This window comes from Uranotaenia lowii, chromosome 1 (genome assembly GCF_029784155.1).
Source record: "Uranotaenia lowii strain MFRU-FL chromosome 1, ASM2978415v1, whole genome shotgun sequence".
NCBI lineage: Eukaryota > Metazoa > Arthropoda > Insecta > Diptera > Culicidae > Uranotaenia > Uranotaenia lowii.
Window position 1 is genome coordinate 207,305,612 of NC_073691.1, and position 11,896 is coordinate 207,317,507.

General features: G+C 35.6%; 1 protein-coding gene across 1 annotated transcript in view; it reads right to left on the bottom strand.

Moving 5' to 3' along the window:
• The window catches only part of LOC129745364 (delta(9)-fatty-acid desaturase fat-7-like), a 59,275-nt gene extending 47,587 nt beyond the window's left edge, over positions 1-11,688 (bottom strand). Inside the window, exon 1 of the mRNA XM_055738393.1 lies at positions 11,279-11,688. The gene's annotated coding sequence lies outside the window, so the exon portion shown is untranslated. The remainder of the gene's footprint in view (positions 1-11,278) is intronic.
• Positions 11,689-11,896: the final 208 nt, after the last annotated feature.

An 11,896-nucleotide genomic window follows, 5' to 3' on the forward strand; every position in this document is an offset into this window, starting at 1 on the left:
TGACGAGTTTCTGTCGAGAATGTTTTATTTTGTGGACAGATGCGCTCGGCTTGGTTGCCACAGAACAGAACCGACAACGCAACGGAGGAAAGCTCAAGGATGTGCTTTTCTGCAGGGCGCGAAGATAGCTAAACTGTCTAGGGACAGCTCACAAACCGCAAGCATAAATCACTCCTCGATCGTCGTCGTCAATCTGTCACCCTGAACTAGCCCGTGCGCAAACCCCGAAGGCACGACGAGAGACGACCTGCAAAACGTGGGGCACGGTATTTGCACATGCAATTCGAATGAGTTGCATCGAGAGAATAAATATGTTGGCGCAGTCGGTTTCTAGGTTACAGGGCAATTGCGGCCGGTTCCAGAATTCAAGGGCTCGTTCTTTCTTTAGCCGTGCCCCCGTCTTGTTGGTAGGTTGGATGGTATGTCAGAAATGGGTGATCTTGACGCCGCCGGCCACGACAGAAGAACTTAAACGACCGGCAACAACGCGAACCGGCACTTAGCCGTGATCGTCGTCGCTCATTTCTTTAGAGAAAGATCCTTCGACGTTAATTTTTTCTGGTCAACTTATTTATAACCATACGCATCCGTCTTACATGCTTACGTTTAAAAATAAAACAAAACTCCCGATAAGAGTCGAGTGGAGTTGATCTCGAACGTGTAATTTGTTCTTTCCACTTTGCGATCGGCCGCTTGATTGTTTCGCACCGCGCTGCCAATATCAGTCATTATTCAAAAAGGTTATACACAACGCACGGCTTCGAGTGACTCAGTCCAGCTTAGTAGTGACAAGTCCTGCTGCAGGTATTCTGAAATTGATTTAAACCACAGCTTGTCCGGTGTCCGTCCGCTTGATTGAGTACGTCCAGAAAAGGTCCGGTCGGGTGGTTAATTGTACGATATGTACGAGTTTGTCGAGGGAAATCGGAAACGATATATAATAATTGAAAATCTCTCATGATCACATTCCCGATCCGAAAGAAAGCATATGCTTCGGCGTGCCAAAGGTCAAGAACAAACAAACAGGTTTGTGGCCGATCAGGGCGGACGTTGTCGATGAGATCCACCCCGTCGTTGGGCTTGGGCGTGTATCTCTTATCGTTTTCGCAGAACGTGTGTCGCTTCAAGTTGAGGGTCGCAATTACATCTGCTACATTACTATGGTTTAAGGTGTTTGATGACCCGTCGTCGTCTACGTCGTCTACGTCTCCGCACTCTCCTGCACGTCACGTCATTCAGAACCCCGGTTGGTGTGGTGTGGTGACATGAGGCCGATCAACAAACGACGAATTGCGACAGCAGCACTCAATCGACCAATATACAAACGTCCAGATTGAGCGTTTGCTTGTCGGAAGTTTGCTGACGACGCGCGGGAGGTGTTTTCAGTTTAGACTGCATTGACTGCTAGCAGGCTTCAAATTACAACTTACTGTTCTTGCTGATGCGCCGCGAATCTTGCAACCCAATCTCGTCGGCAAATACAAATTGTTAATTGTCCGGGTACCTAGGTAAAGGTAGGTAGCTACTCAGCCTGAGCTCATTCAAGAACATAGCGTAGCCAAATGGTGCTTGGAATGTTTTACAACAGCGAATTGTTCGTTCGGTCGACAACGAAAGTGTCGATTATTATGAAACGGGAAGCGGGTGCATAGTTCGATTTTTAATTATTGCAAAAAAAAAAGTGAAGCACATTTTAAGTCTGATTTCTCCAGGTAGATTGATTCTAGAACATTTCTGGTATTAGATTTGAGATGTATTGAAAAAGTAGATCAGTACATAAGTATGTTACTTTGTTTTTAAATTGTAGCATAAGTTGCTCTGGTTTATTAAAAAAAAAAACAAATTGGCATTTCAGAAAATTTTGTCACATTTTAATGGAGATTCTCCCTTTTCAAGTGCGTTGAATTGTGATGATAAGGTGGCCCAAAACCCAAGTAGCACCGATAGTTTTATTAGACTCTTTAAGCTCCTTATAAAACCAAAACTTCATCTAGTAGCGTTCTATGAAACTTTTAATGTTACTTGGGAATTGCACTATGTATGAGATTCAGGGGGCTCAACCTTCAAATGATTACTTAGGGTGAAAAAACAAACTTTTGTAAGGCATCGACTTGGAAAAATAATGTTTAGAGGTGGCGCTGGTTCAATTTTTTAAAAAAGGCCATTTCCACGACATTTTTTTTCAAACAAAATTCTCAGATCTTGAACAAGTATCAAACATGTGTCACGTATAAAGTGTACTTTGGATTAATATTTTCAATCGACATTTGATTCAAAAGATGCGCAACTTTATGAAGTGCAGCTTTACAGAAGAAAGTGTATAGCTTTGACTTTTATTTGTAAAAACATCAACGGACCACATGTTGATCCTAATGATAACTTAATAAAATAATGAGTTAAAAACTAGTTAAATCTACAAAGTTCTCGAAACCATTAAAATTTTTCTTCGGAAAGTAGTCCTTGAAGCGTCGAAGTCGAAGTACTCGGCGAAGCGGTTGAAAGTTCTCAAAATTCCAATAAGAGCGCTGTTGGCTCCGTAGTTATTCAGCCGGATGGGAACATAGAGCTGTAGATTTTGGTTCCTTAATCCTCGGGGCCGCACACTGAGAGGAATAGCCTCCAGCAGCATAGGAGCGTCAATCCTCGACGCAAGGAGATCCGCTACGACTAGAGCACATGCAGCGTTACGACGAATTTGAAGCATGTCTAAATCAATAAGGCGGCAACGGTTTTCGTAACTGGGTAAACGAAACGGATCTAACCAGTTCAAGTGTCGCAGGGCATACCGTATGAAACGCCGCTGGATAGCCTCTATTCACCAAACTGCAGATGCATATTCAAGCGTTGAGCGAACTATGCTGCAATACAAACTTTTGAGGCAGTACACATCTTTAAACTCCTTTGTTACGCGAAATAAGAAGCCAAGACTTCTAGACGCTTTATCGACGATGTAATTCGTATGAGTCTTAAACTCCAGCCGGTGGTCTAGGATCGTTGATATGGTCCACCCGGGCGATGATTTCGTTCCCAAGAGTGTACTCTGCGTGAAGAGGGTTCCGCTTGCGAGAAAAAGAAATGACCGCACATTTGCTGTGGTTCAGAGGCAAGCAGTTGGTGTCACACCAGTGAGCGAAGGTGTTGAACTGCCTTTGCAAGAGATCGATATCGTCTTGGCCATTGATGGTGTGGAAAAGTTTGAGATCGTCGGCATACGCAAGTTTTGGGCCGTCCAATAGAGTGAGAACATCGTTAAAATAGATGACAAAAATTATCGGTCCCAAGTGGCTTCCCTGGGGCACACCTGAACAAGCGGAGAATTGTCTTGAAAAGTTATTTCCAGTTTGCACAGATAACCTTCGTCCCGTTAAATAGCTTCGAAACCAGTCCAGTAGGGAACCACAGAATCCTAAGCGTTCGAGTTTAGCAATAGCAATATCGTGATTTACTTTATCGAAAGCAGCAGACAGATCAGTATAGATGGCGTCAGTTTGTGACTTCATGGTGAAGCTATCTTGCACGAACGATGTAAAAGTCAGCAAATTTGTTGTCGTGGATCGTTTCGGCAGGAATCCGTGCTGATCATTGGAAATGTATTGTTTTGAGGACGAGAAAATCGGATCCAGAACAACCAATTCGAACAGTTTGGCTATCGAACAAAGAGCTGATATTCCGCGGTAGTTGTTCCCATCTTTCTTATTTCCCTTTTTGTGAACAGGGAACATGTAAGCTTGTTTTCAGAGCGAGGGAAAGGTTGCGAAGTCCAGCGAAGCTCGAAAAATATGTCTGATGGGAGTCAGCAAGTGTTGCATGAAACGTTTCAAGAAGATAGCTGGTATCCCGTCCGGACCTGTAGATGATCAATCCTTGAATCAGCAGAAAGAACCATGACAAGTTTCTAGACTTTTATTTTAAATTTATTTATTTTTAGCCATAACACGTTCGCCAAACCGTCACCCAAGTATGGGTAACACGACCTTCAATCAATAATAAATCTAGAAACTTGGGATGGTTCTTTCTGGTGATTTAAGGATCGATAAAAAGATGAAAAAAATTGATATCAGGAGTTTATTTGGTACTCAGGTTGCTCGAAATTCATCCAAATCATAATTCAAAGCAATTCTTAACAAAAATTGGAAAATTATGACTTTTTCCCACAGTGAAACTTGAATTACTTTGAAATGACAAGTCAAAGCTATACACTTTCTTTTGCAAAGTTGCACATCATAACGTCTTTTGAATTCAATGTTAATTGAAAGTCTTAATCCAAAGTAACTTTTTTGTGAATTGTAAATATTTTCTTTTACAAAAATTCATAATACATATTGCATAATTTAAAAACTTATACATACTAATTGAGAGTCAATAAATTTTTAGTTTAAAACATACATTATAAAGAAAATTAAAAAAAAATTAAGAGACTTATGTTTGATACTTTTTCAAGATTTAAAAATGTTATTAGTAAAAAGTATCGAAAAAATTACTTTTTTCCAAAAATCCAACCAGTGTGACCTCTAAACATAATTTTTCAGAGTCGCCGCCTTATAAAATATTGTGTCTTGCACCCTAAGCCAGTGGTTTTCATATTTTTTTCACTGACTGCCCCCTTTTGTAAAATTTTCGAGATCACCGCCCCCCCTGAGAAAATTTTTAGAAAATCTTTTTAAAAATGATAATCTGGATCGTTGAAAAAAAACCATAAGCTTTTGGCTTCATGTTGTTGTAAGACTTAACTAAAAATCATTCAAATTTATATGAAGCCCTTAGAGCCAAAGAGGTACGGGGAAAATGGTCGATTTTGATTGTATAATGCCATCTGTTCGTCATATTTAAATCTAAATTTCGTGATTTTTCAGATTTTTAGAGTTCTTTTTACAGACAGACTATTTCGTCCGAAAGAAAAATGCAAATTTTCGAATCGATTATTGAAATGAAGATGAACGAATATGAATTTCAAATCAAAATTATCTGACCTAAAAAATCCTTTAATAATTAATTTAAAAAAATCGTTTGAAGGTTTTTTTCTGTTTTGCAATTTTTTTGAGACAATATATTTTAAAAATTATCAAGCATTGCCATCCAATATGAATCTTTTTTATATAACGCAAAATAATCTTACAAAACAAGATCAACATGTAGAGCGTCTACTGTGACAACTAAAAAAAATCTTTATAATACGTTTTTAGAAAAGATAAGAAATGAGGGAAAAAAATGAGATACTGTAACAAAAATTTGCTCGCAGCTCTGTAAAGTTATAGATGTTTTAGTCTTAAACCTAATGTTTAATTCTGTAACGCAATTTCATTGGTTTGCATCGGATTTACTCGTTGTTATTTCAAATCAACGTTGTTTTGTTATTTGACTTCACCGCCTTCTGAGCCCTTTAAACGCCCCCCAAATTTCAAAATTGAGCTGACAGCCCCCCTCGAAGCTCTAAACGCCCCCAAGGGGGCGGTAGGGACCATTTTGAAAACCACTGCCCTAAGCTATCAATGGAAGGTTGAGCCCCCAAAGTCCCAGACATAGTTCAATTTTGGCCACCCTATATGGAGTCTCCTCTATTCATATTTAATGTGACGAAACTCACGAAAAAAAAACATCGGGGGGTCTAGAACATGGCGGATGTTTAGAGGTTAAACTCAAGTAAGATCCTCAGATCAATAAATGAGTTTACTATAGTAACCGAAAATTTCTTGATCCCAAAATGTGTTCAAAATTGAGTAATATCAATATCAATATCAATATCAATACAATAAAATCGGGCTAAACAGGTACATTTTTCCTACAGGGCATTTTTTGTCAATTTTTCCAGGTTCGCCACCTGCCGTCGGTATTGCGAACCTACAAATTCTGACAAAAAATAGACAGAAAATGGTTGAATTTTTGTTCTAAGTGTCATGTCCGTATGATCAGTGCTATAAATATGACCTTCACGAATTGAAACTTATGTTTTATTGTAAGCTTAGTTAGAACTGCAATTCACTAAACCTATTCAATGGATTCTACTGTTTTGAAACCTGAATCTTGACACACAAAACCCCTACCTTAAGAAAGGAGATTTTATTAGGAAGTGTTACTGAATAAGTTCAGAATTTGAAACCTACCATTTTTACCTCAAAACTCATGCATCGAATTCTAATTTTACACATCAACAAGTTGGAAGCCATATGAAGATGTTCAATACTCACATAAGTCAATAGAAGTAGCGAAAAAATCTAAAACCTAGTGCCCTATACTTTGTTAAAATTAATTGTTTTATTATAAAAAAAAATCGAGTATTTCATTATAAATGTTATGGTAATATGAAATATTCTTCAAGAAACCAATTTTAGCCTCAATGAAAAAAAGTTTTTTTGTTCTTCTTAATGATCAACTCCACATTCACATTCAAGAGTTTTAATAAATTCCACGAGGCCACTCAATTCTCATTTTTCCAAGGTTCAATGATTTTGTGAACTTATTATGATTGATTTGGGTGCCCTGAATTAAAATATGGAATAAGTTTTTTCTCCTACAAAATGGTACTTTTTTAATAACTTTTGAAAATAAGTAAAAAAAATTAAAAATTTCTGCATTTTTTGACAAAACCTTAAAAATTTCAAATAAAGGTTTTAAACCAATTATCAAATTTGCTTAAGACCGCAGCTACTTTCATCTTCTGCGATAATAGTTATAGAAGATTTCTATTTGTTAAATACCGGAATTTTAACGATTTTTAAATATTTTTAACCCAATTGAATTTTCTATATTTTTTGAAGCAAACATCAAATCATTTCCGTGAGATTTAACAAGTTTGTATAATGAAACAAAACCTTTTTGTTTCAGTAATTTCAATCATACTAGTGATAATATATTTACAAATAAAGAAAAAATTTAGTTCAGAACCGCCGAAAAACACTTGTAAAGGCCAGAAAGCGCATTTTAAAGTTTTGATCCCAAATTTAGCTCAGAATTACGAAAAACGCCAGAAAACGCATTTAAAGCTGTGATCCCAAATTAAGCTCAGAATGCCGAAAAAACGCTTCTAAAGGCCAGAAAACGCATTTTAAAGTTGTGATCCCAAATTAAGCTCAGAGACCGAAAAGAACGCTTCTAAAGGCCAGAAAACAAATTTTAAAGTAGTGATCCCACATTACGCTCACCGAAAAATGCTTAATTTTTTTTTATTTACATCAAAAAAATATTCCTCTATTGAATGAAGTAGAACAAACAAATTCAAAATCGGGTTTTTCATGAAGATTTGTTAGTTCATCAGTTACTAAGAATTGATTTAACATAAAACTCAACTCAACTTCATTTTAAGACTCATAGACATCATATCACCTGGTGACTGTCATAATGTGACAAAAATTCGAGTTCAGGACGTCATAATCTAGAAAATAAAAAAAAAAACATAGGCTTCAGAATGCTGTTTATTTGAGTAACCAATTAAATTTTTTTAATAAGTTTAATTGGTGAGATGTTTTTATTGGAAAAATTCCCTTCTGAATTGTTAAAAAAAAATCCCTTTTTCATCTTTATATTTTGTTTAGTTTTCAAATAAACTTACCGAATTTCATAAAATTCTTTGTAAAAACCGAAAGGCCAATGGTCTAAGTGACAATAATACTTTTCAAGACTCGCCTGAGTGTTTCAAATATATTTTAATATTTCCTGTTTACCTGTCTCAGGAAATTTCTGATTCTTGTCTTTTGAATTTTTTTTCTGGGAGTACTCAGAAAAATTCATTGGTTAACATAAACATCCTATTTTTTTTTGTAAGATCCTAGAACATTTGGATGAGTTACTGGTATGTTTCGAACCAGGACTTTTTAAAAGGTTGTTTTAAATGTTCTAAACAAAAAGGTTATGTTGAAAACATTTGTCCAAGATATACTATTAAAATCAAGTAGATAATTATAAATATTTCATATCAGGTATCTTTCATTCAAGTAAAACGTTATTTTTTATAACAGTCAAAAAATATGGACCTTTTGTTTGAGTTTTCCTAGTGTTTCTCACTTTTATCTTGGTCTCAGCATTCTACTTACTACAGATCGATTAAATCTGCAATGATGCAACAGTAAAGAGTATGAAACTTTAACATCTAATGGAAGAGTGTTAGGGGAGAATGAGGATACTTGATTCCTTGATCCTTGATTATCTCGAAACTGGAATGTCTTACAAGCATCAAATGTTCTAGAAAATGTGCCAAATGGGCAAAACAACAATACTTTAAGCCTAAACTATTTTAACAAAATAACTTTTTGAGTTATTGAACTTTGATTGACAAATTTCGCAATGTGACTAAAAGATCTTTTTTCATCACTTTAAAATGTTTCCTACATAAAAAAAAAATATCAAAAATATTCATTCCAATATATCAATCGTTAGAGAGTAATATGAACTTCATAAACCATATTTTCAAAGCCATGGAAAACTTTATATTTTTTGGGAAAAGTTTTCTAAAATGTTCATTATGGGTCATTCGATTCTTAGAGCTCAAAAAGGTATATTCTTCTTCTGAATAGATCGTGATTACTTATATTTATCCGATAACTAGCCAATGATTTTCTGAAAAAAGGACTGAAACAATTGATTTTTTCTTAATCGTAGAAAAAAGCGCCCTCAAGTATGCAATGTTACTAGGTTTGAGACAAAGTTATGAAATTTTCTTCTTCAGACACTTATAAATTGTGAAATGAGAACAAACATGACCAAAATAGAAGAATGACATGCTATTTTGGGTTCTTGTTTGTTTTTTTTCCCCAAGGGTTAGGGCTTCCTGAACAAAGGATCTCCAATAAAGGATCAAGTCTCCCTTAACTTAAACAATATTGAATTTGTTTTACTCCCACGAATATGCTTCTAGTTCATCCATGAGTTCAAGTTCGTTCTAACTTTTGGAGCATAAAAACTTGGAGTTACACGCTGTCAGAAAATGTAAAAGGGTGCGAGTTGCTAAATTTTCCCAAAAAAATATGTTGAAAATAGGAAAATGGGATCAAGTATCTTCATTCTCCCCTACAGTTTGGTTTTTGAATTTTTAATCTGCGTCAATCATCAAACATAAAAAAAACGAAGTATGTTTGTTTGAAATTTAATTCTAATCAAATAAATAACCATAGTGTACAGTAGAGTTACTTGTCTTTGTACAGAAAAAAAAATAATATATAGATCTCACGCGCTGAGGGTTTAAAGAAGGTCATATACCAATTTAGAGCAAGAGATCATTACGGGAAAGGGTTGCATTAAGTCTTAAGTGAAAAAGAGAATTCAAGCAATTTTGCTCGCGAGCAACAAATAAAAAAAAGGAATTAAGATTGACATTGTTGACTGACACGCATTGGATATATTATATAATCTGACGCTTAATACTTTTATGCAAACTGTCGCGTTCGATTTCACATTAGAATTGTGGGTCAGGGTCAGTCAATAAAGTTCACGATTATGTTTAAATTAGGTAAACTAGTAAGATTTTATTAAGTTGATGTCATTTCGAAACCTTCTTGAGTTAAAAATAAACGAAAAATATTATGTTTCATAGAAGAGAATTGAGAATAGTTTATGGCAAACCAAAATTTGGTATCGTCAAACGGGGCAACATGCAAAAGCAGGGTTTGATGCAACATTTGTATACCACAACACTCATTCAATTTTAATTTCAATATACTGTAATGAAGTTATCATTGAATGATAACAAATTGATGATAACATAGTTGTTAACATCGTGAAAGAGTTTTTTATAGTTTTTGATTGTCATAAAAAATTTAAAAAAATCGAGCAATAAATGTACAAATTTTTACATTTTTCAATGCCGTGAAAAACTTTACCTAGTATGACGGATTGGCTTAATGATTTCACCTACAAACTTTATATTGCTATCATTATCCTATACCAACACTGTTGGTGTATAAATATTTTTCGGACAATCACCAAATTTTTTTAAACAAATATTTTTATAATTCAGTTAGCTGTCTGGGGCAAGATGCAAATCAGAACTAAATCTCATAAGTCGCGTTTCCATATGCTGGGATGTGATTGTTTTGCATTATGCGTCTGTTAACATTTCAATTTCATCCAACCTAAGAATTATTTTCATGATTTTAGCTAAAAGAATATTTTGTAGTGTTTTTTACCCCTGAATGTATGCAGCAGATTAACACTTTTTTCTTCAAAAAATTTTGACAGAAAAAATGGAAAATTTAATTCGAACAAAACCAATAATTACTGCAATTGGTGCATTATGCGTTATGACATCACAAATGTATCAAAAACTATAAATTTTCAAACGTTTTCATTTTATGTTTCATTAATAACTGAGTTTGTTGCAAATTACCCCTTTTTCTTAGTAGGGTGAAAATCGCATGTTTTTGTTAATTTAAAAAGAACTGGTAAAACCAATAATTTTCTAACTACGTCAGTTTGGTGTCCCATCAACCTTAAAACTTTTGATGTTCAAGAGGTATGATTATCTGTAAGCATTAAGATTTTAGAAGCCATTGAAGTTGAAAATTGTTGCATGTTGCCCCGGTTGACGGTATGTGATGATAATGCTTCTAAATAAATTCTACCCGCTCTTTTCCACCATCTTTGATTTCTTCTTACTTTCTATCCATTTGGAAAAATGTCATAATCTTAAGATGTTGTTACTAAAAAGGACATCGCTTTTCACCGAAAAGGCCTATAAATTAAGTAACGAAAAATATATTGTCTTGAATATTTTAAAATTCCTATTACCTAGTATAAAATTGGTATGAAATACATAATTGTATGAGTTTTTTGAATGATTAAAGGAGATTTTTTTTAAAATCAGATATCAATAATTCTTTCTCAAACAAACCGTTACAGTCCTTCAATGTGTTCGCCATCTTAGAGATTTCCAAATTTCTGTCTCCGTTTCCAGTACAAAAATTCAGAAATAATTCTTCTTCTTCACTAAGCCACAATGTTCCATTTTTGTTGTTGCACCGTTTAGAAAATCTTATAATGAAACCACTTATCAAGGATTTTCTAGACTTTGGCCAGAAATGATGGGCGGAGCTTCTGATCATCTAAACCATCAATTTCAAAAGTCTCCCAGTCTTCTTGTGCCACCAAACAACTTTTATTCTATTAGAATTCTTCGAACAGCTCCTCCTGATTGACCTCTTCCGAAGCCCTTTCGCACGTGTTGACCGCGCTTATCCATTTGCGTAATTCACTTCGATAATAATATGTCATTCACTCCCCCTCAAGCATATTATTAGTTTAACATACTGAATTCTTCGAACGCTACCATGGGCGTGGATTTGGTACTCACTTTGATGATTGCTTCCAGAATACCGCGTATTATAGGGTGTCGTTTAAAATTGCACCTTCCCGAAGGATATTTGCTATTTTGTTAAGTTTTACTTAAATTGCTTCGATTAACGAACACTTGCATTCATTTTTTTCGTCGATGAAACTAATGCATTGGAAGAACGGCTCACTGAATTTCACTAGTTATTTTCTTAGGGGGAAAATAGTTTGGAATTCCACTTGTCGTTTCGAATGAAAACTGCCAATCGGCGAATCACCTCTCCTGGAATCCTCGTTGATCAATCCTCCCCGGGGACCACACAATTCCAATGCTGGAAATACTTCCGCACTACTGCACACCTCAGCTGCTACTGAAGATCTGAATTATCCGCTGGACCGAAGTCGTCTCGATAGGTCTCGATAGGCGGACGACTGAATCTGATGTGTATTGTAGTAAAATCCCTGATGCTAGCTGGTAGACACAATACACAATATTCAAACGAACGACCGACGTGCTCTACCACTCGCGCCCACCGAGAGACGGACGATGATGACGACGACGACGACGCCTAACAATGTTCATTGATGACGCCACACGGTGATCGCGATCGAACTTTACGACCGCCGAAAATCCATTGTC